Here is a 24011-nt window from a genome sequence, read left to right as displayed (position 1 = left end):
CACGCCACCAATCGTACGGAACTCTTCTTCTATTTCGCCAAAACATTATACGTGCCATCTGCCCCCAGGATTCGGCGTCATCTGGCAGAACATCGGCCAAACCTCAACATTAATTCGAAAACCCACACGACACATCGACGACGTCAACTCGAGCCGCCGCCACCTCCTCAAGTTTTTACTAGACAGTAGTGATAAACATATTGTGTAAGGGTTTGGCATCGTGTTGTCGAAATAACATACAATATTATATATATTATTTCATCCGAGGATGACACTGCTGCGCTCACAATATTGTTATGTAGGTTTTTGATATTAGTTTGGGGTGGATTTTTTGTTTCCGATTTTCCACCGCACTGCTTGTCGCGTGACGCACGTATCATCATGCGGTTTATGTCACAGATTTTCTCTAGTTAATTTCGTCCAAATTTCATTACAAATCGTCATAAAAAAATTCCGCGTTTTTTTATGTAAGCTCTCTAGTCCAAACTAATTAGTTCATAATGTAATTACTAATGTAGTTTATTTATACATAATTGTTCGTTGGCCACGAAATGTCTAAATTGAATTTTTGTCTATCTCAAATCATCATGCATGATGAATTGATGAGTGTCCACGGACACTAGTTAAAACATCATACTTTTTGACCAAAAAACTACCTTTATTGATTTAGTTACCTAAATAACACCTATAGGTGTTTGTTTGCTCATCTAAACCAAAGAATTTTCAATAAAAATAAAAATTTGGATTAAATATTAATTGGACAATATATAACTTATCCCTTGAAAATTGCAGTACAACAAAAATCGATGCGTATAATAATTAATAAACTTACATATAAATTCATATATCACGTATCTATATTATAAATGTATAACTATGAATTCAAATACTATATATTATATATTTATAAAATAATGTTGGTTAAAAAAATTATGCATTATACTATATAATGTGCCGTGTCTTCACTTCTTCAGTTCAAATAAAATCGACCGTGACATGTAAGTGGTACGCAGCATATATTATAATATAACCTCATGTTACCTATTAGCATTTTTTAAAACTTTTGTTTCTTATTCGCTCGAAATAACTGTTTTTGAATAATATAACTTTTTATTCACAGATTATACCAAAAATATATCTACTTCAAACAATCTCCGCAATTAAATCATCATATTCACAATCTATATAATCCATGTGTGTAGTGCCATCATACATTCATACATACGCGTTCGACTAGCTGTATCGAACTTTTGACGCTAAGACAACAGAAATTATACGCATGTAACTATTCAAGTAATGTTTATAATATATACCTAGTAGCTTACCCCAGAGTTATATATTATATAATTTATATTAAATCAACAAAATATAAAGCTCGTGAAGTATAAGTATATAATATATAAGTATATACTTTGTGGCAGGGCAAGTATTATATATACGATGGAAACAAAACGCGCGTAAATATACCACACACACACACACACACATAATATATATATATTATATACCTACCCAAATAATATTATTATCCCAGACATTATTCTCCTCGACCGCGCCCACCCTTAAAAAAAATATGATCATAAAGATACTTGTCGTAAAAAAAAAATACAAACAATAACGCTCTCGATGCCCTAAACCGAAGCTCTCTCTTTTGAACGTACCTATATATATATTATATATATATATATATATATTTCTCTAGGTTTGGAAAGCCATAAAACCTCGTTGCAACCATTCATTACACGCCAGGCAGATACAAAAACTTGACCGAAGATGTTTTTTCTCTGGCTTTGTGGATGTTTGTGTTTGTATATATGTACGTTTACTCCCCTCGGAAAATGGAAATCGACACCGTCATATAAAATAATTTATGTGCCATTTCCTGTTGAAAAGTTATACTTTTGTACATATATCCATGTGCGGTCTCTCTCTCTCTTGTGAATCCTTTTCACCGCAATAAAAAAATGGCCCTGCAGAAAATATTTATATATAAGCTGGGGGCACCCGAAAATGAATTTTTCCTGCAGTCTGTTATTTTTTCCTAGCCGAAAAAGAAAAATATTATCCAACACACTTCACTTGCCCGCATAATGTGTGATGTTTATAGAATATAGGTTATATATATATATATAATATATATTATATGGTACAGTCACACATACACACACACACACAAAAGAAGTACGTTTAATGGACCCGGAAGATCGGCCGGTAATCCTACAGGGATTTTACCTTCTTTATTTTTTCCGCTTCAAACCGCAAATAAATAATAACCAACTGTGAAAAAAAAATTAAATAAAAATTCTAGACGAAAATGATGTTTAGCCGTCGAAAGCGTCAATTCAGTGGTCCACTTTTTAGTTTAGAGTTTAGATAAAACTCGCAAAACCATTAAATGTGCTTGCAGTCAAATTTTGAAGAAATTCCTTTTGCTAACATAAATAATTTAAAGACATTATCACCATTCACCACTGATGATTATACATTTATACAGATAATGACCATCATTTTTAAGTGCATTCAGAGTAAAACAAAATATAAGTTCCTCTATATTGAATGAGATTATAAAACGATTAAATTGGTTTTACTTTTATTATATATATTAATATAAAATAACAAAATAAAATTTGAACATTGCTTTAAAAAAATGTTATATTATACGCATAATAAATATTTATAATAATATGATAATGATGAAAGTGGTCAAAATGTCTCAACGTGGTAAATTTTATAACTTAAGTCTATATCTTAGGTTTAGGTGGTTTAGCTAAACCTAACCTTAGATAATGTCTTCTGTTCATCATACAAATAAAATCCAAAAAAATTATTTTTTTTCAATTATCGTTAACATAGCGAACAATTGCAGGACTTTTTAAAATAGAGTAACTCAGATCTCAGAAGCAGGACATCCCATCCTCTACTCCTGAATGTCACACTTGAGTACTAGACATATAGGTAGTTGAAATCGAAACCATTATCATATATAAGTTATCGTCTCGGATTTTGGTACCAAACAAATTTTTAATTTTAAACGAATTTTAAAACGTAAGCAAAATCCTCCACTAAAGTCGGCGGTTTTAATATATACATTTTGAATTCGATATAGATAATAATCATATCGTTGTAACATTTTCAAACACCGTTGGGCCTATCGATATTTATCTATATAAAATATAAATATCCAATCGTGTTTTTATTCATCTGTTTTTAGTAATTGCCAAAACCATCAGAGAATACAGGCGCGCGATCGGGATGCTGTCTGTCAATTTTTTACTTTACACGATTTCGCATACGCTATAAAACACGCAATGTGTGAAATCCCTCGACACCCTGACGTCATCCTTAAAGCAAGTTTTCGACTTCATTTCGATATAATAAGCCATATAAATTCTAAAACAGAGATCAAAGGGAAACCGTCCGTCGTAACTCTCGTTTTACGGAATTACTGGTTACTGCGATCTATTATAGACATCAAAAATGTGTATACACATCATCCCACGTGATAGAATATATATATATATATATAATATTAGTTATGTACAAATAACATGGTATGTGCATATACATTTTTATGTAGTAGACCGTGAACGGTGTTTTTCTTTCATTTCTTTGCAAAAAATAAAAATAAAAAATTGATCACGTTCGATATAATATGTGATATAATATGATAATGATACATAATAATATACGTTATCTTATTATTTACTATTTACGGTTCAGTGTATATAATTATGTGTGTATACGTCATGTTGTACATTTTATTAAATAAACTGAAATACCAAATACGCACATTAATAACTGTCTCGTTAAGAGTATTTTATATTATGTCCCGACACGATCGTTTGGCGATTTTTGATTTATACTCGACCGCAGCACGTTGACGCTAACCACTGTTGGTCACGGGTCACCGGTATCCGCACACCCCTAATATATAATAATATACGAAAACATTTTGTAATTTAATAATGCGCGACAAGTCTCCCGCGGCCGACGTTTCTATTATTGCCGCGGCCTAAATGACATTTTGACTGCGCTCGCGAAATTGAGTTATCACTTTAAAAAAAGTAATAACCACCGCGACAACGATGAAATATATTTCGTTTTTGTCTATATAAAATATTTATTTATATAAGCGTTACAGCAGCATAACATATTAACAAGATCTTTAGCGTATATCTAAACCAACCAAATATTAATTAAATCTATTAAACTGTATTACTTATAGTATTATAGTATTGTATAGACGTAATACTATAGGAAGTCCATGCGTCCCGTTTAAAACGGAATCGTCTCTTTTTTGATCACGTCCCGGTGCCTCGACAAACATCAAACACCAAATGGGACGCTTTTTGTCTCGTTTTTAGAAGATGGTCCCTTTCTAATCCCGATATCTCCATATTATTATATTATTATGAGTAAAAAAAATATATATTAAGCTTATCCAACATAATTTAAATTGTAAAAAAAAATTTAGGTTTTTTAAGAGTATCTACCTTAAACCATTTGTCCCGTTTTTGACAAAATAAAAATGACCACTCTACTACTCTAGTATACTATCGTGCATCTACGTTACTCTTGCATGGCTATTAAACGCTAAGGGTTGTGCTCTGCAAATTTCAAATATATTGCGTTTTCATTTTTGTGTTTACTATTTACACCTTCGAGTTACCATACTGTTGAAGACTATAGTCAAATGTGTAAGAGTTATGATATTTTTTGACGATATTTTGAACCTGAATCAGACTTATAAGTTATCAAATACAAAAAATAGGTGTTTTTATCATTAAAAATATAACATATTATAAGGCTAAAATAAAATCTCACATTGTATGTGTGAGTATATGTGTACTCGTTATTTATCATTTATATAATAAAATAACAAATTTCGAGCCAACTTATTATTATTTGTATAATTTATATAGATAACATTGTGATTTGTGATACATGATACATGTATAAAAATATAAAATTTTAAAAACAATACATTTTTACAGATGGCGACTAAAACATTTGCAGTATTTATCATGGTTTAATCAGTTATGGAACTAAATATTCTAATATGATTTGAAAATAAAAACGCTGTACAATACTTACTATATAACGTTGTAAGAATTCATTATCATATAGTTCATACTACGAATGTCACTGTTCACTATAATATAAACAAACTCTATAAACTTGTCGATGCGGGCGATGCGGCCAAATCTAAGTTTTTCATAATTGGTAGTTGATGGAGTTGGTACCATGATTGGAAAAACCATGTAATTATCCTTCGTCGTTTAATAGAGACCAACAAGATTCGTTGGCAGATATGTCACCTGCAGTCATCGACAAGTAGAGCCCGGTAGAAATTATGACAAAACTATATCAATAAATTTCGTTTTTGAGTTACTCGGTCGAGTATGATTACTCTTATGGTAACATTTGTTGTAGAAGTTACCTGCATAGTTGAGAAAACATTCCACCAAAACTTTGCCAACAAACTTTTTTGTCATGAAATTATTTTGAAATATTGTTGTATAGCTTATTATCATTTATTTAAATATTTACAAAAGCACATTATAAATCGAGTTTAATTATTATAATAACAGTATAATTTGATCAAGATTTTTATTGAGACTTACAAAAAAAAATATACATACATACATACATATATATATATATATATATATATATATATATTATTGCATCAAGTTCGGTTCGAGTGAAAAATATTTAAAATAAAATTCCTAATAAGGCACTCTTTCTCTATCACACACTTATTTTAAAAGGAAAATTTCCAATGCAAATTTATATTCCATAATAAAACGGTAGCACTAAATAGGTCTTATTATTGATTTGTGCATGAGTTTTATTAGCAGGTGTAAACGTGTAGTGATTTTGTTTTTCGACTGTTTGGATTTGAATAGCAGTGGACTTATATAAACAGAATTTTGACAAAACTACAACTGTGTTGTCAACTTCAATCATTAAAATTACTATACTTTTTTGGAGAATTAAGTATTATATGTGGCATGAATCTGCAAGGGTTAAGGTTACTTTTTTTCGGGGACCTCAGCGTGAATAAAAAACGTGTGGGAGCATAAATAATAAAATGTTGTGTGGTGTAGAAAATGAACTTTTTACACACACTCACGCGTACACAACAATAATATAGACGCACCGAGTGCGGTCGATCGCGATGAAACGCTCTGTGGGCTGGGGAGAATTATTATTATCGAATCGCAAAGGTCGCGGGCAGAGAAAATTCGAGAATTTAATCCCTGTCGGGGAGGCGCGACGGCCGCGGTTCCGTTACCGAAAAGCTACCCATACACACAATATAATGGAATTACAGACCACGCGGCGGCGGCGGCGGCGTCGACCGGATTTAAATTAGATAAAAGGCTTAATTTTAAAAGACTTTCGCGAGCCATGCGCGCGGGCTCAGCTCCGGTTAGAGCCAATCAACCGTTCCATTTATGTATCGGCGGGGAGGTTTGGTTTTTTTCCCTTCACTCTCGCACACTCGCGTACCCGTTTTTCCGCGGGGGCTGAAGCTCCGCTACCGTCCTCCAAATAAAGTCCCGGCAAGAGGGCGGCTATGATATTATACGATTTTATATTATGTACGCGACGACGATCCTGCGGCGGCGGAGAGGGTTGTCGTCGTCGTCGTCGCCTCCACCTCACCACCGCCGACGCCACCTCCGTCACAATGGGATGTGTGCTGCTGTGGTTTCCTGCTCGGAATGATGTTAAATTAGCAGAAAATCGTCGAGCCCCGCGCCCGAGCTGCTCCTTTGTCGCTCCCCGAACGCCTGCCGGCCACCGACGACCCTTTTGCATTAACATGTAAATAAAAACGTTGATTGACAACATTGTTGTGGTTCCCGTCGTGCACCCTCCTCCACTCACCTCCACTCGACGACACAAACGTAAACCCACACCCCCGTACCGATATAACAATATAATTTATATATCGTTTTGGCCGATACCATATAATATATATGTAGCTACCGTATAATTATTATTTTAAATCGTATACGTATATATAGTAGGTACAACAATAATTTATACACAATAACCGCGCATGCGATGCACAGATCGTAAGAACAGTCATTATATTTTTGAGCTACCTACTGAGCCATAAAGCTATAATCGCGACCATCCCGCGGGCAATACGAGTTTGTCAGGTATATATATATATTGACGATAACAGTTACAATATATATGACGATATTGTTGTCCGAATTATATCCGCGAACAAAAAATTTATTTAAATCATTGACTTTTTTTAGGAGATGTATTTATTATATTGGTCGGCCAATCGACCTATAAAAATGTTTTCATAAAAAATTAAACATCTTACATTATAATCTTATAATATGCAATCAAAAATTATTTTTTAATGTTATTAAAATGCATTAAATATGTTTGATAGAAGTAATTTATATCAGTTTATATCCTCGCATGATGAGTGAGACTCAGGCGCATATAATACATAAACATAATATTAAATTAAAATATTATGAATCAAATAATGTTTGAAAATTCTTTAGAAAAATATATATCAAAATATATTGTTGGAAAGTATTTTGCATTTACAATATAATCAAAAGTAAATCATCGTTAGGTACTCCGCACCTAAACTAGATTATATTTTTTCAAACGCTCGAATTTTCCGTTAAAATAATTTGTTAACTTTTCATTTCGACATCGTGATTTTAAGGTGTTTGCTTGTTAAAATCGTCATCTTGGTATATTGTATTTAGTTATTATTTTTATTATAATAAAAACTAAGAAAAATTAGTTAGCTGCTGCGCTGTTTTCTTAAGTTTTCAAATGGAAAAACTTTAAAGTAGAAAAATGTTCTCACGAACCTGTTTACAATGTGAAAATTCCTCGTTAGGTATTCATAAAATCAAGAGACCGGAAACCGTTCCAATTTTTTACAACCAAAGAAAAAATAGTTTTTGTTATTGCCGTGTCATTTAATTGCAAGAAACAATAACTCAAATGTTCGTCGTCCTAATGAACCCTCAAATAAAAACTGTCATTATATAGATAGACGCATTCCATTTTTTCTTGATCTATATATATATATATGTATATTATGTATTATTATTATTATTATTATTATTATTTATGCAAAAACCGTAACAATTCGTCTCGTCGATTTCCGACCCCTCCGGGCGTTCGTTTGATTGGTCTTGACAACCGAGATAAACTGAAAGATATTTCTTTTTTCCTTCTTTTTTTTCACATTTCTCTTTTGCGCTGTCTCTGCTACTCTTTCGTGTATAATATATATATACATTCTGTACAAAAGTATACCGAGTGAAGTTGAGGGTGAAAGGAATGATGGTCGTGCCTCTCGAATGTGAATTATAACCTCATTTGCATACGGGACCCTTTACCATCGTGAGTGTATCTCGTCCGAGACACTCCGTCATAAATCACATTTAGACCTTGCACTGTAACGTGAAAATATATATACAACCAAGATTATATAAACCAGGGACCAGGGTGTTTATTGGACAAATATTATGTCTCCCTAAAAATCGATTGCCGCAAACACTCACGAAACTTATATCACGAAAGCATTTCGTCTCCCATTCGTTATCTGCTGTTGTTTTTTTTTAAATAAATTAGCACCTAGTGCTGGTGGTTTTATTAAGTATAAAATATTAATTAGTATTAATATAAGATAGGTATAGTTGGGTAACTGTATACGTGATTTAGTTTTAAAACATAAGCAACTAGCAACGAAAATCGAGTAAAAAATTAAAATATAAGATATAGGTCGTCAAATTTCCGTAAAACTCGAAAGACCTGATAAAAATTATTATTTTTTTAAATATCCTATAAAAGAACAGTACTTTATTCGACGATATACGAACTTCATCGTCAAAATATGTTGACGATTCATAAATTCATTTTTGTTTAAATATTATTTGAAAACGAAAATTTTCTCAGTATTATAGATCTTATTATGTAACAAGTAGGAGTTAAAGTAACTTATTATAACAAACATTTTTTTAAGTTAGGTACATATATATATATTTAGTATACTTTGCTGAAATGTTTCTTAGAATTCATATTATGCGATGTTGGTGTATAGGTAGGTATACCAAAATAATCACCAAAATGTTTTCAAAACGAATTCAAATAAAAATAATCTCTACGAATAAAGTTTTCAGCAGACATTTTTATTTTTACAAAGATTTAGGATTGAATTGTTCCAGAAGTGGATTTTTTTATTATGTACAAGATGTCAAGATGTTTACAATCTGTTCAAAAAAAAGAACAATAAGCAAATTGTATAATAGTGAAATATGACAAGTATGACGGAGGAAACCACCCAATGATTGCACTACCTATTTTGAGTATTTATACACTATAGATTCCATGCATTCTTAAGAGTATATGATCTAAGAATCAGCCAGAAGGTCACGACAACAAAAAAAGTGAATTTAAAAAAAAATAATAATAAATGATTTACTCTACAAACGACGTATTAAAGGATCAAATATGTAGTACCTATACGGCTATACCTAACAAGTGTATTACAATTTTCAAAAATTTGATTATTCGAGCTAAAACCGTCAATTTGAATTTTAAACACTTAATAAATAATATATGTTCAGAGTCAATGTGCGCATATGTCGTATCAAGTTATTATACTCAATCCATAAATTTAAATAGCTAGTTTTGGAATACAATTAAAATACCTGCACCTGGGAACGCCGTCACGCAGACTTATGGAAACACGAAGGCTGTTGTTCACGGTCGGTGTACTCGGCTACATAGTCCTATAATACATATATATCATAAACATAATATTATTATAATTATTATTACTGTTCTAGTGGTTGATGGGTGGATGGGTGTGTGTGGTTTTGGGTACCCAAAATATTCATGTGCCTGAGGTATTTCCAGATATTATTATTCGCAAAGCATAGCGCGCTTTTTTATTTAACGTCTTATCTTCACAGATTAAAATTTAAACAAAAGTTTAAAGTTTCTATTTGGTTCATTATTGTTAAAAAATTACTTGAAATTTTCAGCTCCTGTGTTATTATAGCTTATAATAATATGTACTTTCTACTGACTAGAATTTTTTCCAAATTTTCAATACGATCAATTGTAGATATAGCCGATATAGGCGTAGATAAGCACATTTGATATTTCCAACGAACACGCGTGGAATATGCCAAAATCCCTCTTCTGTATTTCTTTGTGATAACATTATATTGACTTTAAGAAGTTAACGTGAGCTATGGATAACATATATGAATAATATTATTGTTATCAACCGTTATATATTTTATTATCTATTATTAAAGTTAAAGCTTTCAACATTTTCTGTGGTTTGTTTTTCTAATGTTTTAATTTGAAAGTGGGTTATAAATGTGTAAAACATCACAGTAAGTAATAAAAAAATGCTAACAACTCGGTTAAAAATCAAAATATTATCTAATCAATACTCTAACCACGGAATATCTATTTTTTAGAATATAATTTTAAACCACGTGCGTGCTAATGACGAAAAAAAAATTAAACTGCGCATACATACCGATCGTAACGTGGAGGACGATCTCCAAATTGACTGCTACTATTATACAAGTCTGCCGTTTTTGCAGCATAACTCCAAAGTCTGAAGTCAAACGTATTGAGTTTAAGCCACATTAGCTAAGTTATTTTGAATTATATATGGTATCATCCGTGTTGCGGCCGGTAATTTTTTCGCTCCTATCTACAATATAATAATATCATAATTATAACAACCCGACGAAATAGCCAACGGTATAAAATACATAATACCATTATGGCATTATTATATTGAATTCACCAATACGAACGAAATCCGCGACATTAAATACTAATGCGGTCCGTGTGCCTACGTAACTGCATTATAATATATTGATGTAGGTATATGTAGGACGTAGGTATATTGTATTATATACCTTTTTACGACTGAACATAATATTACACCTACCCACCTCACTCGACATATTCGTATATATATATATATATACAAGTGCCATATTCATATATACATATATACCTACCGTCGACGGGACTCGTGTTGGAAAAGCCGGGTGGGTGGGTATTAACGTGCGTGTAGAAACTCGCTGGAGCTTTACCGGGCTAAATAATAATAATATATATATTAAATATATATGTATAACTGAAGGGTGGGTAAGTGGGTTGGGGAAGGGAATTGTACAGGAATCAAAAGATATCTGGTGCCGAAAGTTGTTGTCGCGGAAGCGGGCGGGCGGACGGCCGGGGTGGCGAGCAATAAGGGATCAACTAGTATGCTAATTCTATGCAAATGCGTTGAAATACGGTGCACGAGGATTCGGAGCGTTATATCTGAAAAACAAACTCTGGCGCGGACTCTATACACAGCAGCACTCCTAGCTCTTCTCACTCGCTCTCGCCCACTCATCTGTCGATCTCTCTCACTCGTTGCTCGGCCTATATCTCCCTCTGTGAAATGAGATTTTCCGATATCCGAGTGTATACCACCCCAATATCTGTTTTCCTGTGAAATTATACAATATATATATATATATACAAGCATATATATGTACACCACCGGGTCAAAAATGACAAAAATATATTTATATATATTGTATATATATAGTCGCTTGGTATACAGTTCACATTATACTTTGCAGTATACGTCGAGACTAATTTCGTTGACGATATTTAAAATATAATATAGGAATAAAAAACGTTGGGGCGAGAAAAAAGAAACGGTTAATAAATTCATATTATTATATGCGTTGTGTGTATATATGTGTATAATATTTTTCCCTCGGAGAGTGAAATAAATCCTTAATTAAAATTCCATTATTTGTCTTGGAATATAAAATAAGATTATTGTTATTAAAACGGATTTGCCGAAGTTTTAATGTACAGAAGAGACGGCCAACAGTCTTATCTCTCCAGTTTAAATTGCCAGATGGTTAAATAATAAAAACCGCAAAGTTTCCAAGCTCTTTTTTTTATTTTAGAATAAAAACTGAAGAAAAAAAAGAGTGAATCTGTTTTGCATTTCCCGCTCGGTTAAGCTGTTTTTTCTCGCTCGCTCATCCTCGTCCGACACCTGGACAAATTTCGCGGCGTGGAGATTTTTTTCTCCCGTGGCCTCTCGCCACCGTTGATAGTATTTTGATAGCTACCATTAAGGCTGTAAGCTATATATCGAATTGGGGGGGGGACTATCGCGTGTTCGTAAATATATAGAGATATATGCACATCACTTGAAGTCTAACACGCGCGGGCAATGGATTTTATTAAAAACGGATCGTAGGGAGACCCCGGAGTTGTCGGTGGAGGAAGGGGGGTGGGAGAGTTATAGGTGCGTAGTGAGACGAGAAGAGAGATATCATAAGAGAGGGAGAGAAAAATTCGAAGACGAGAGGACAGCAGTGGTATGTAGGGGAAGTGGGTGCGAGCAAATAATATAATATCGAAATGATAACACGCGAAGCTGCAGAGCACAGCCAGCAGAAACATAATATTATTATACACTGTTACGCCCCCCATCCATCCCTCCGCGGCGTGATTAAGAGCCTAACGAGTGTTGCGGACGCTGATATATAATATCATACGTATATACACGTCGGGAAGATTATTATATATATATATATATATATAATATTTGATTATCGTTATAACGTCGTTATCATGTATATATATACAATATTATATTATAAATGTATATATATATATACGTTAGAACGATTCGCCGGGTATACCGCTGCTACCATCATCAATTGTCGAGTGGATATCCGGAACAGATATACGCGTGCAGTATCGTATTTATGTGAAGTCCAGAGTGGGTAACTGGGGAAGCGTGGGCGGACGACGACGACGACCGCGTCGAAATCGCGCTCGCGTGCTCGTTCACTCGTTCGTTCGTCGAGGAAACGTATGCGATTGAATTAAACAGTTTCTTTCGCCCTGCTGCAGACCTATGTACACACACACACACACACACACACACACACACACACACACACACACACACACACACACACACACACACACACACACACACACACACACACACACACACACACACACACACACACACACACACAAACAATCTATGTTGTGCTCGAGAGAATATTATTATTGTATATATATATATATATATATTTATTGTAACCAGCGCGTCCGCTCATCACGCGGTTTTCTTATGATCTCGAAACGGGTTGATTAATGGCGGTCGACGAGCGGCGTCATTAATTTCGAGTCGCTTTTGTATTCCCTAATGAAGATAAGGGGTTTTTATACAAACCATTCGTTTCGCCCTGCAGTCATCGTCGTCGCCGCCGCCGACATTTTTCATCCCTCGCGAATCGCGCAGAGATCGAAATAATAACACACGCACATTCACAATATATATAATATATGATATAAACATCGGATATCGCGTATGTACAACGATGACTATTATACGACGATAATAATATATACTATAGGATGAGTACGGGTGTGGTAATGCGTGTGTGAATTGATGACCTGCAGCGAGTCGGATATTATTGTTGTGTATAATCATAATAATAATAGTAGATGCGCGCGTATATATGACGTGTGCGACCGGAAAGTGTCCGAGTACCGGAAAGTACAAAATAGATACAAATACAAATACAAATGTCAGATAAGGTTATACAATTTGGTTATTTTAAGAAACTTTATGATTTTGACAGTATTTTCATGATCGGGTCCAAGTGCTTCATATAGATGCTCAGGTATGCTTAAGGCTGTTCTGGTGTCTGCGTAGTTTCGACAGTATAGGAGGATATGTTTGACAGTTAAAGCTTCCCCACAAGTTGTACATAGGTCTGGGTCTTTTCGTCTCATGAGGTGACGATGTGTAAGCCAGGTATGTCCAATTCTTAGTCTATTGATTACTACTTCATGACGCCTTTTGGTAAGGTAAGTTGGCCAAGGGTTAATGGAGAGTTTAATTTAATTTAGTTTTGTTTGAGAAGAAGCCCAACGATGTTGCCACTATAATTATTACTTTTTAAGGGTTTATAACAAATGAGCACTACCTCGAATCAGTATCTAAATTATTTAATATTAACATTAGGTATAAAGTTTGTCGAATTTCGTAAATAGTATATATATTTACCTCAAATGTTTATATACCTACCTAACATATATAATAATAATATTATGATCGATCGTAGCAGTGTAGCACACTAAGTTTACCCATATTTATACTTCCGCAATAACACTTTCAAACAATTCAAACAACTACGAAAACTTATAACTAAAGCATTCGTCACGTAAATAGTTTCATAAACCTAATTATCGCTTTTCTACCTATAAATACATCAAAATATACTGAAAATTATAAATCTTTAGAAAATGTACGTGGCAGAATAAAAAAATCATTAAACATAATATTATATAAGATTGAGGAAAAAAACACATTCTTTTTAAGCAGAGGGAAATTACCCGATGAAATATCAACCAAATTTTCTCCTATGGTGTCTATAAGCGGCTATGTTGTCAAATGCCAGATGAGCAATCATCAGAGGGTATTATTTCGTTATGAAAATTGTTTTATTTGTATAATGATTATAAAATATGCATAAATATTAAATAACATTAAAAGTAGTAGTTTATATAGCTACTAAAACCATGTTTCCCGGTATATTATATAGCAAAGTGCATTTTAAGAATATAAAACATCCATCTTTACAATCAGAAAGTTTGTATTAGGTATAGATATGTAACAAAAAAGTTCAATTTTATCGCAAATTTTAGAATTTTAAGTCACTTTGTGAAAATTTTTATTGTGATTTTTCATTAATTCAAATTTCTTTATACAAATTTTAATGAATAATTTATGTCAAACTTATTAGGTAATACTTATGATATCTATAATGATGTGAATTTTCAGTAAAGACTTGAAGTGCATTTTTTTAAATTAATCTGAAACTTATAAGTTATAACTTTCTCAACAAAAAGTTAGAATTATGTAACAACTAATTCTGGTGTAATTTCTAAACAAATTCGTATTTGCATTTTTAAGGATTTTAAGGTCGTACAATAATATACATACATATAGTGCATTATTTAATTCACATACCTAGTGGCTATAGTTGTATAGGTATCATTATGTAGCTGGGACTATTCGCATATTATCTAGTTTGGACAAATGGTTGAAAAGTGCAGAATACTATCCATTTTATTATAACACCCTAATGTGTTTTCGGACATTCGCGTCGGGTCTGTTTGGATCGTACGCGACTATACGACGAACTGCAAAATGTAAACAAATCTATTATTTTATACAAAACCAACTGTATACAGCACAATGCGCCTGTATATAATATATATTTATATATAATAATATAAAATAATGTCGAATTTATAGTGGTTGTATTGTCTAGGCGCGCATTGTGTACATTGGCGCAGTGTACACACGTGGACATTATACGCGAATTCGCAGTCGTACACACACACACGCACGTGTACATATAATATAACGTAATGACAATATAATATATTATTATTATTATTTAGATACGTGCGATATACGGGTACATATATATATATATCGAGCTGCGCACCGGGCCAAAGACTTATTGTATAAAAACCGTTCAAAAACCATACAACATAATAATATATTCGCGGGATTGCCCTAGTCGCCAGTAGGGCGCACAGCTGTCGATCAATCGCCGCCAATTTATTGTATGGGGTGTCTCGAAAAGAACTTCAGATTTTAAACTGCTATAAATCAAATTTATTTCCGTAAAAAAAAACCTATCGTTCTTATAAGGAGGAGAAGTTTAGGTTTGAATGTGAAAAACAATATCGGGCAAATGACTTATCTACCCTCTACTCCCCGCATTCTATAGAACTGCAGCAGACGATTACTGTTTCCATTATGCAATCGACCATCGAAGACTCTATGAATATTCGTCGTCCAAGTTCCAACAGATGACATTTTAGCTCATGACTTATCAGTATCAAATCGTTAGATCTCCAAATATATCGTCCACATAAAATCCAGCGTTCTTTTTAACAAAACGGCTTAACCACTACGTCATTTTTCAGTACATCGCCAAAAATGCTACGTGTACCATTCTTGGTACACTTATTGTTTTGCCAGTAAGCTTTTGTGGACCATTATTGGTACACGTAAATATATACGATTTTAACACAGGAAATTATTTCATTGCCCACCAGACAAACAAATTTTCGACCAAGCCCCTTGATATCTTATAAATTCAATACGCATGTTCATTACTTTTTGGGTTAGTTCAAAATGCAAATCAACCATGTACCGAAAATGGTACGCATATAACGGTTAACTTGTTAAGACACCCCATGTTATATTATCAACGATTGACCTCCGCGCGTCGTAGTCGTCCTCGTCCTTTATATACCACTGTATACCACTGCGGTATTACCAAACTCTACTCGCGCTATTATTATTATTACCATCGTACACAGCCGTACTTATTTCACAGGGCTCGTGACTTTGTTTTGATTCGAGCCGTGTGTGTATTATATAAAATACGGCGGTAGACACGCGACCGCGTTTGTACAAGTCATCACAGCGTATTATACACACGCGCTGATATTATTATTATTGTTGTTCGTACGTATATATTCGTACACCGGTGGCGAGGCAGCATCCCCCCAAATACGGACGCGTCATATATATATAAGAGTATTATTCGCGTGTACACCCCTTTTTCGGCCGATAACGGTAAATATTATTATTCGCGTTTCGTATAATATTATATTATAATGTACGTTTTATTTAGGACGTGCTCCTCTCGTCACCGACCGGCCGTTCGTTTATAACGTAAATACATATTATACCATTTCTGAATTACTTTATACCGTATATATGTAATACGACGGTGGTTAAAGAGTGGGTGAAGAGGGGGGCCGAGTCTCACTTCTGATTATTACAATTTATACAATAATTTTCCTTTAGTTTTAATTTCAGAAATTTGAGAGAAAACAAAACGGTTAAAATAATATTAATAAATACCATAAATGTTTGTTTCGTTATCAGTTGTTTTCGGGATATCTAAATACATGTTATTTAAGATATAATAAGAATAATTTTGGTAGTTTTAATTAAATAAACGTATCTTTTTGTTTTCATCAAAAGCCATGCGACATTATGCCCATTATAGGTTTTTCAGTAATCACTCATCTCTATATAACTGAAATTATGATAATTTTATATCTATTATACACCTATACTATATATATATACTCTACTATAGTAAATCGTTTTTGCTTATAATAAGTAAAATTCAAAAATTATGATGCGTATAGAAAAATATGGTCTGGAAATTGGCTGGAATGCGCATGATTTTTTTAATATCCATAGTCCTCCCCTAAGATGGTTTACCCTGCACTGTTATATATATACCACTATACGGTCAAGTGCGCGACGTTGCGTCGATTGTTCTATCATTCCTACCGTTTATTGTTATACGCACGTACACGCAAAACTCGATGACAATACAACGGCAGACCGCCATTCTTTACATAGAGGTACATTTATCGTAATATAATTAACGCCACTCGTGGATTATCCTTCAAAGGCTGTATTATCATAATATATAATACGATTTGTAAGTGCCCAATGGTGTAGCTGGGTATAAAATAACTAGGAGAGGGGAACAAATAATTAATTCACAAAACTCAAAACCAGAACCCATATAGTTGTTGGTTATTGCGCAAGTCTTAAACTCATTCTATATCTTCGACACATATCATAGTTAATAATAGTATTAAGTATATACATATGAGTTAAATGAAAAAAAAAGGTGGTTTATCTGAACATAATTTGCTTAAAAAAAATAATTCAAGGTAATCAAAATTTATAAAATAATATTAACTTTAGAATGATAACGATAACGTTGACAATACGACATCATAATATACAGCAATATATAGAAGCGTGATATAAATGTAGGTAAGCACTTGTATGCAATAATTTGACAAAAAGTATTTTGATCTCACAAAAATGTATTGTATTCATTCTATAATTTGTATAGGAAAATATAATATAATATCTGCACTGTAGATACATCTGTGGAGGGAGGCAAAAGTATAATTTTTGCCTCTTCTCAAGAAATTCACACACACACACACACACACACACACACACACACACACACACACACACACACACACACGCACACGCACACGCACACACACACACACATACACGAGACAACTTGACCCTCCCCTATCGCGATGTATGAGTGAATGACCCAACCCAACCGTGGCTGGATATAATATTCTCCTCTTTTTCCACATCATCATAATATTATTATTATTATTCTCCTCCGCGTACCTATATATATAATATGATATATATATATACAATATACATATTATACGTATACATCCGCGTCACGCACGCGATATCCGTTGCACATTCGTTCGTTTCGGCGTAGGCGGCTCGAGGAGAAAAATCTATTACGCGCTGGCCGTCTTTCGGAAAAGCCCTCGAATTCGCATTAACGGTCATCAATCTTCATCCATCAAAACCCGAGTCGCCCGGCGTATGACGCTGTATACCGCCGCAGCGGCGTGACGAGGGTCGTCGCCGGGCGACGTGCGTGGCGGTTATGTGTGTATAATAATGTGTATACATGGGTGTGCATGAGTGTGTCGGCAGGCCCCCAATAAAAGAAAACCGACTCGGAGATTGTTTTAAATCGACCGAACGAAATATGATTTTTTTTTCTTTGTACAAATATATGTGTATGTGTGTGTATGTATTTGCTATAATATTATGTATGATGTGTGAGCATATTGCATTATGCCGACGCACGTTTTCGGCGATACGAAAATGTTTTTCGCGGATTTGAATATTTCCCGACCATCACTCCTGCAGGGTCCAGGCGATCGTCTTCCTCGTGAGTACACGTCTGTGTACCTATGTAATACGTATATATATATATATACCTATACATATACTTGTACGGACCGGAACTCCGAAGTTCAAATGAGTTGGCGTGATCCTGCACGGTTGGCTGAAAAACCGTTTCTTTTTCACAGCGTGATTTGTTCGAATTACAAAATTAACCATCACAAAATTAACGTTTTGATGTATTTATAGGAATAAATAAACACCGGCATACCGACTTGATCGTATTAATGCCTTTTAATATACCTACATAGGTTTTAAGACATCGAGGAAAAGTACAAGCAAATTTCTTACATCAAAAAGTAATAACTATAATATATATATATATATATATATATTGTATATTATATATTACATACCTAACGTTGTTGTCGAAGACGATTTGAAGATATATTTCCGATTTTTTTGGTCCACCGATTTATATAATAAAATATTGTTTTCAAATTCGATGATTCATATAGGTAAACCTAAATCTTACATTCATTTCCTGGGTCGACATTTTCGCGATTTCGACTTAATCGTGTTCAAGTTTTTTCCACGCCTTATAATAGTATACATATATAAATATACACTAATTTAAGCCACGCCTTTCAAATATCGAGTGGTACACAAATACATTATTTTCGGCGTATTTTCACCTTTATGATAGGTGTTCGACTATTGCGAAGTCAGTGGAAGTCTTGAAGCTCACGGAGAGTGCGGAATATCGCTCAGAAAGCGCGGCGATTTATTTTCTCCGTCTCTGTCCGTGAAAGTAAATAATAAACTGGATTTGAAAATTTTAATAAACCCCCGACGCGGTAAAAAAGTCCGGGAATTAAGTGTATACACACAAAAATTAATATATACGAAGCTGATTTACGTAAATTTATTCACAAGGGGTACTTGGCCGATAGAAAGAAAGAAAAAAAAACATTTTTCCTTCCATCATAAGGCCACGATTTTTATTCAAATTCCTTTTTCTTTCTAATCAAGAACGCCGCATATTTATTGATCAAAAGTCTCCTCGACTCTTTGTGCCAGTCGCTTTTTTTTCTGTTGATAATTATGATGAGTCCCCGAGGTGATGGCGGCGGTACGCGCATATAATATATATATAAATAAAAAAATAAAACTTGAGGAAGGGGCAAAAAATCTACGACGTCAAAGGCATAATCCAATATGCAAAGTCGCCATAGTTAAAAAAAAAATGAACGAGAGGAAAAAGGAAAATCTACCCGATTCGGAATTTTTCAACTTTGATCTTTACGCGATTTGCATTGTAAAACGTGTTTTATGTTTTTCTTTTTCCAATTTAAACCGATTTCCTAAGAGCCCGAGAGAAGCGCGTTTGGTTTTAATTAACGTGTATTCATTGAACACGAATACACGTTTTTTTTTTCGAATGAATATTTCAGCAAAGGCACAAAAATAAAAAATAAACTTTCCACTCAGAAATATGTATTCCGAGCGTGTATATTATGTAGCACTCGCCGTCTCAATATACACCTATTATCGCACGAGTCACTCTGTATACCACGCGTTATTTATTTTTTATTACGCGCATTATTTTCGACTGGACCATATCGTATCGATATCGCAATATCGCATCGTACATTATATAAAGTAACACAGATATACAATATGATAATTAATCGGGTATTAATACAGTCTATCGAAGTTTATCTACATATAATTCGCATTGGTTTTCCGTGTCTACCGAACCGCAAAAAACAAACATCGAGGGTAACGTCTGAAGAAAAAAATAAAAAATAATAAAAGACGGTTTCCCATTGGTCGAACGCAACATCCCGGGGGTATAAAAGCTCTGTTGTTCAAATTGTTTCCCGTTCGGTAAAGACGGAAGATAAATATATATATATATATAAAAAAAGGAGGAACATTTCCACCGCAGCGACGGTAGCAGCAGCTATTTCTAGTTCGGCCCTGAAATTATACTTTTAAATAATATAAAAAGGAGAGACTGAATGACTTCTGCAACTGAAATGTACTCCTTTTTTCTTTCTTTTTATTGGTCTTCTTTTAGCAAGGATATAAATTAAACCGAGACTTAGAAGAAAGAGAATAGTTCGTTTAGGGCCGTACAAGCTCTTAAGATTATTGGATTTTTTTCCCGCCGTTGTTGTTACTATATATGTATGCCTTGATGGCGTAACAGTTGTTTTATTATTATTATTATTATTTTTTTTTTGCCTTTCGTATAAAACCGCAGTATAATATACTGTTACATGACGTGTAATCTAACCGCAGATCACCGAGTAAAAAATAAAACCGTACTTAACTTGAAACGACGAATTAATATCCTCTGAAACTCCGGTCGTTTAATTATAATAATAATAATAATAGTTTATTCAGTAGAATAAAACGGGCCGAGGCCCAATAGTATAGATAGTAAAGTTTGAGTACAAATACAAAAGAAATACAATAAATATCTTATAGGCATTTATAATATATTATAGGTAATACAACAAACAAACATATAATATGTTATTAATACCATAAAATATGGTTATCAAACTGAATGCTGAAAACTTGGAATTTGATATAGACGATTTACATGAATGTTGAGAATGGTGTTAAATCTTAGATATATATATATATATATATTTAAATACTGGTTTAAGCTAGTTTAAAGTGACTTACAGGTGGTTATATCCTTTGTTGCCTGTTCTGTGTAGCTACGATATTATTTTATGATATAGAAAAACTGTTTAGCACGAAAAAAAAATACGACTCAGGGTACAACCATAGTAAAGAAAACAAAATTTGTACATGACAGAGTAGATGCTATTATATTGCTAATATTTGTGTCAAAACGTTTTTTGTTTTTACACTAAATTTCTTGACTTTGGTGATTCCATTAAAGTTACTTAAGCCTAAAAACATAAGAATAAGCGGTAAATATTTAATACCAATGTTATTTGAAAGTCCAACGACACCACCAAAATTATATTCCTATAGTAAAAACCTTTTTCACGCAAAAAGATTTTTTGAAAGATGTTCGGGTGCAGTCCTTTAATTTTAGGTTTCATTTATAAAAATTAAGATTTCAAGTAATACTGGTATTAAATATTTTTACGCTTATTAATATTTTAATCTAATCTACCCTAACCTGTCTATAATATTTATGTTTCATATACCTTCTGTAGGTATACTATATTTTTTTTTATTGAATATACAGCATTTACCTCAATTTGTCCGTAATGATTTTGACTTGATTTTTTTTTTTTTTTACTTAGATACGAATTTGGGAATATGTCGATTTCGTGATCTTTTTCAATGTTCCAGCTCTACATAATGTTCTTAAAATTTCTGTCCCAGTTCCTCAATTCATACTAAACAATAGACATAAATTAAAATTATATTATTTAAAATTATATAACAGGAAAAAAATCATTATTTCAATACCAAATATTCGATTAAGCTTCGGTATAAAGTTCTAAATATATTTAAATAATTATCTAAAAAAATGATATAGGTGGAATAATATCATGCAGTATTTCAGTTAATCAGAGTAGTTGTAGCTAATAATAATATTATACTTATTCACCGGAAATATTTATTAACCATCACATATTCGCATGATGGGTAAACGGAAAATATGAAAATAAATTTAGTATACAATTTTGAATATTTAATTATTGAATTATTTTTAATGCGGGTACTAAAACTACTTTAAATCTTATAAATACCCTTGTGTATTTTATTATGTGTTACAGCTTAATTGAAAATACGGTATTCTGCAATAATTTTTAGTCTCTTATAGAACATAATATACCTAATACCTTAAATGTTTATTGATCTTCAACACAGTATTGTATTATCGATCGAGGTTTAATGGGTATATACCTATATTGTATATTTGTATTATTTAACATTATAGCCTATAGGTAGTCGGCTCCAAAACTATTTAACTTTTAAAATAGTTTTCTACGACTCAGACGACGACGTCTTGATTAGTTTTATATAGCACATAGAGTCGTAATAATTAAATTAAATTTTACAAAAAAAAAGTTTTAAACAAAGACTTATGAAAAAGTTCTCTTACTGCTTGAAGAATAATCTCAAAAGTGTTTTTACTACTTCGAATTTTTTTTTAAATATATTTTATATTATAAGTTATACGTTTATAACGCATCCGCAATTAGAATCATACAACCGTAATAGCTTTGCATAATTTTCGCATACTTTAATATTTAACAGTCTAAAATACCTACAACCCAACAAAATTAATACCTATTATAATATATATCTATACTCAGGAAAATTAATTAAATAATTAAGGTAGCGAAGTATGTGCAAATCAATTATATCGTATCTACGCGTAGGTATCGGTAAAATGTAAATTTTCAAAGCAAAAAAAACGTCCATAAGTATGCCATGTTTTTGTATGTTTTACAATAATAATAATAAAAAGTGTCTGAGGGGATCTAACCAATTCTTATTCTCTAATTTTATTTTTATTTTTATATTTTTACCATAGCTAGGTTTGTTATTATACGTATACCTTTGTTGTATCAGCATTGAACTTATTCATAGTTTTTGTGCAGTTAAGTTAAATCTAATGGAAACGGAATAAATGTAGGGTGAACCTTGTGGGTATGGTAATTTCTTATTGAAAAACTGCTCAAAATATTACATTATATAAATATGTTCTAAAAATGTTCTAAAAATGTCGACCAAAAACATTGTCCGATGTTGACTTTCAATCTGCACTATACCCATAATTACAGTTCTAACTCACAACAGCTGCAGAAGATATTATACAATGATCGCGACCAAAACCGACCGAAATAATATTATAGTCGAAATAATTTTTTCGTTCCCTTTCTTTCTGTGTATTACGTGCGCATTATATGCCGGCAGTAGGAAGAGTGGCGGAGCGATACGGAGGACTTATTATTATAACCCATCAATTTATTTAGGTTGTTTATCGAATTCGTTACGGCGGTGTCGGCGGTGGTGGCGGACGTCACATTATATTATATATTATGTATACGATATAATAAATACGTGTAGGATGATTCACACGGGGCGATGAGCAAACGGATTCGGCGGAGGCGGTCGCCATCGTATATTATGT

General features: G+C 33.0%; 1 long non-coding RNA gene across 3 annotated transcripts in view; it reads right to left on the bottom strand.

The window, feature by feature from the left end:
- The window catches only part of LOC149054254 (uncharacterized), a 229629-nt gene that overhangs the window by 11011 nt on the left and 194607 nt on the right, over positions 1-24011 (bottom strand). Inside the window, exons 2-5 of one of the 3 annotated variants that reach the window (XR_016192296.1) lie at positions 22117-22263; positions 10559-10738; positions 9714-9794; positions 5182-8456 (exon numbers count right to left, since the gene is read on the bottom strand). This is a non-coding gene — a long non-coding RNA (uncharacterized LOC149054254). Of the gene's footprint in view, positions 1-5181; positions 8457-9713; positions 9795-10558; positions 10739-22116; positions 22264-24011 lie in introns of those variants that run through there. The other 2 variants (XR_016192298.1, XR_016192297.1) reach the window with 2 other exon arrangements.

Source organism: Diuraphis noxia, unplaced genomic scaffold (genome assembly GCF_037042655.1).
Source record: "Diuraphis noxia isolate RWA-SAM2 unplaced genomic scaffold, SU_Dnox_SAM2 contig0009, whole genome shotgun sequence".
Lineage (NCBI taxonomy): Eukaryota > Metazoa > Arthropoda > Insecta > Hemiptera > Aphididae > Diuraphis > Diuraphis noxia.
Note: the sequence above shows the minus strand (reverse complement) of the source record. Positions and strands in the feature narration are given on the sequence as shown.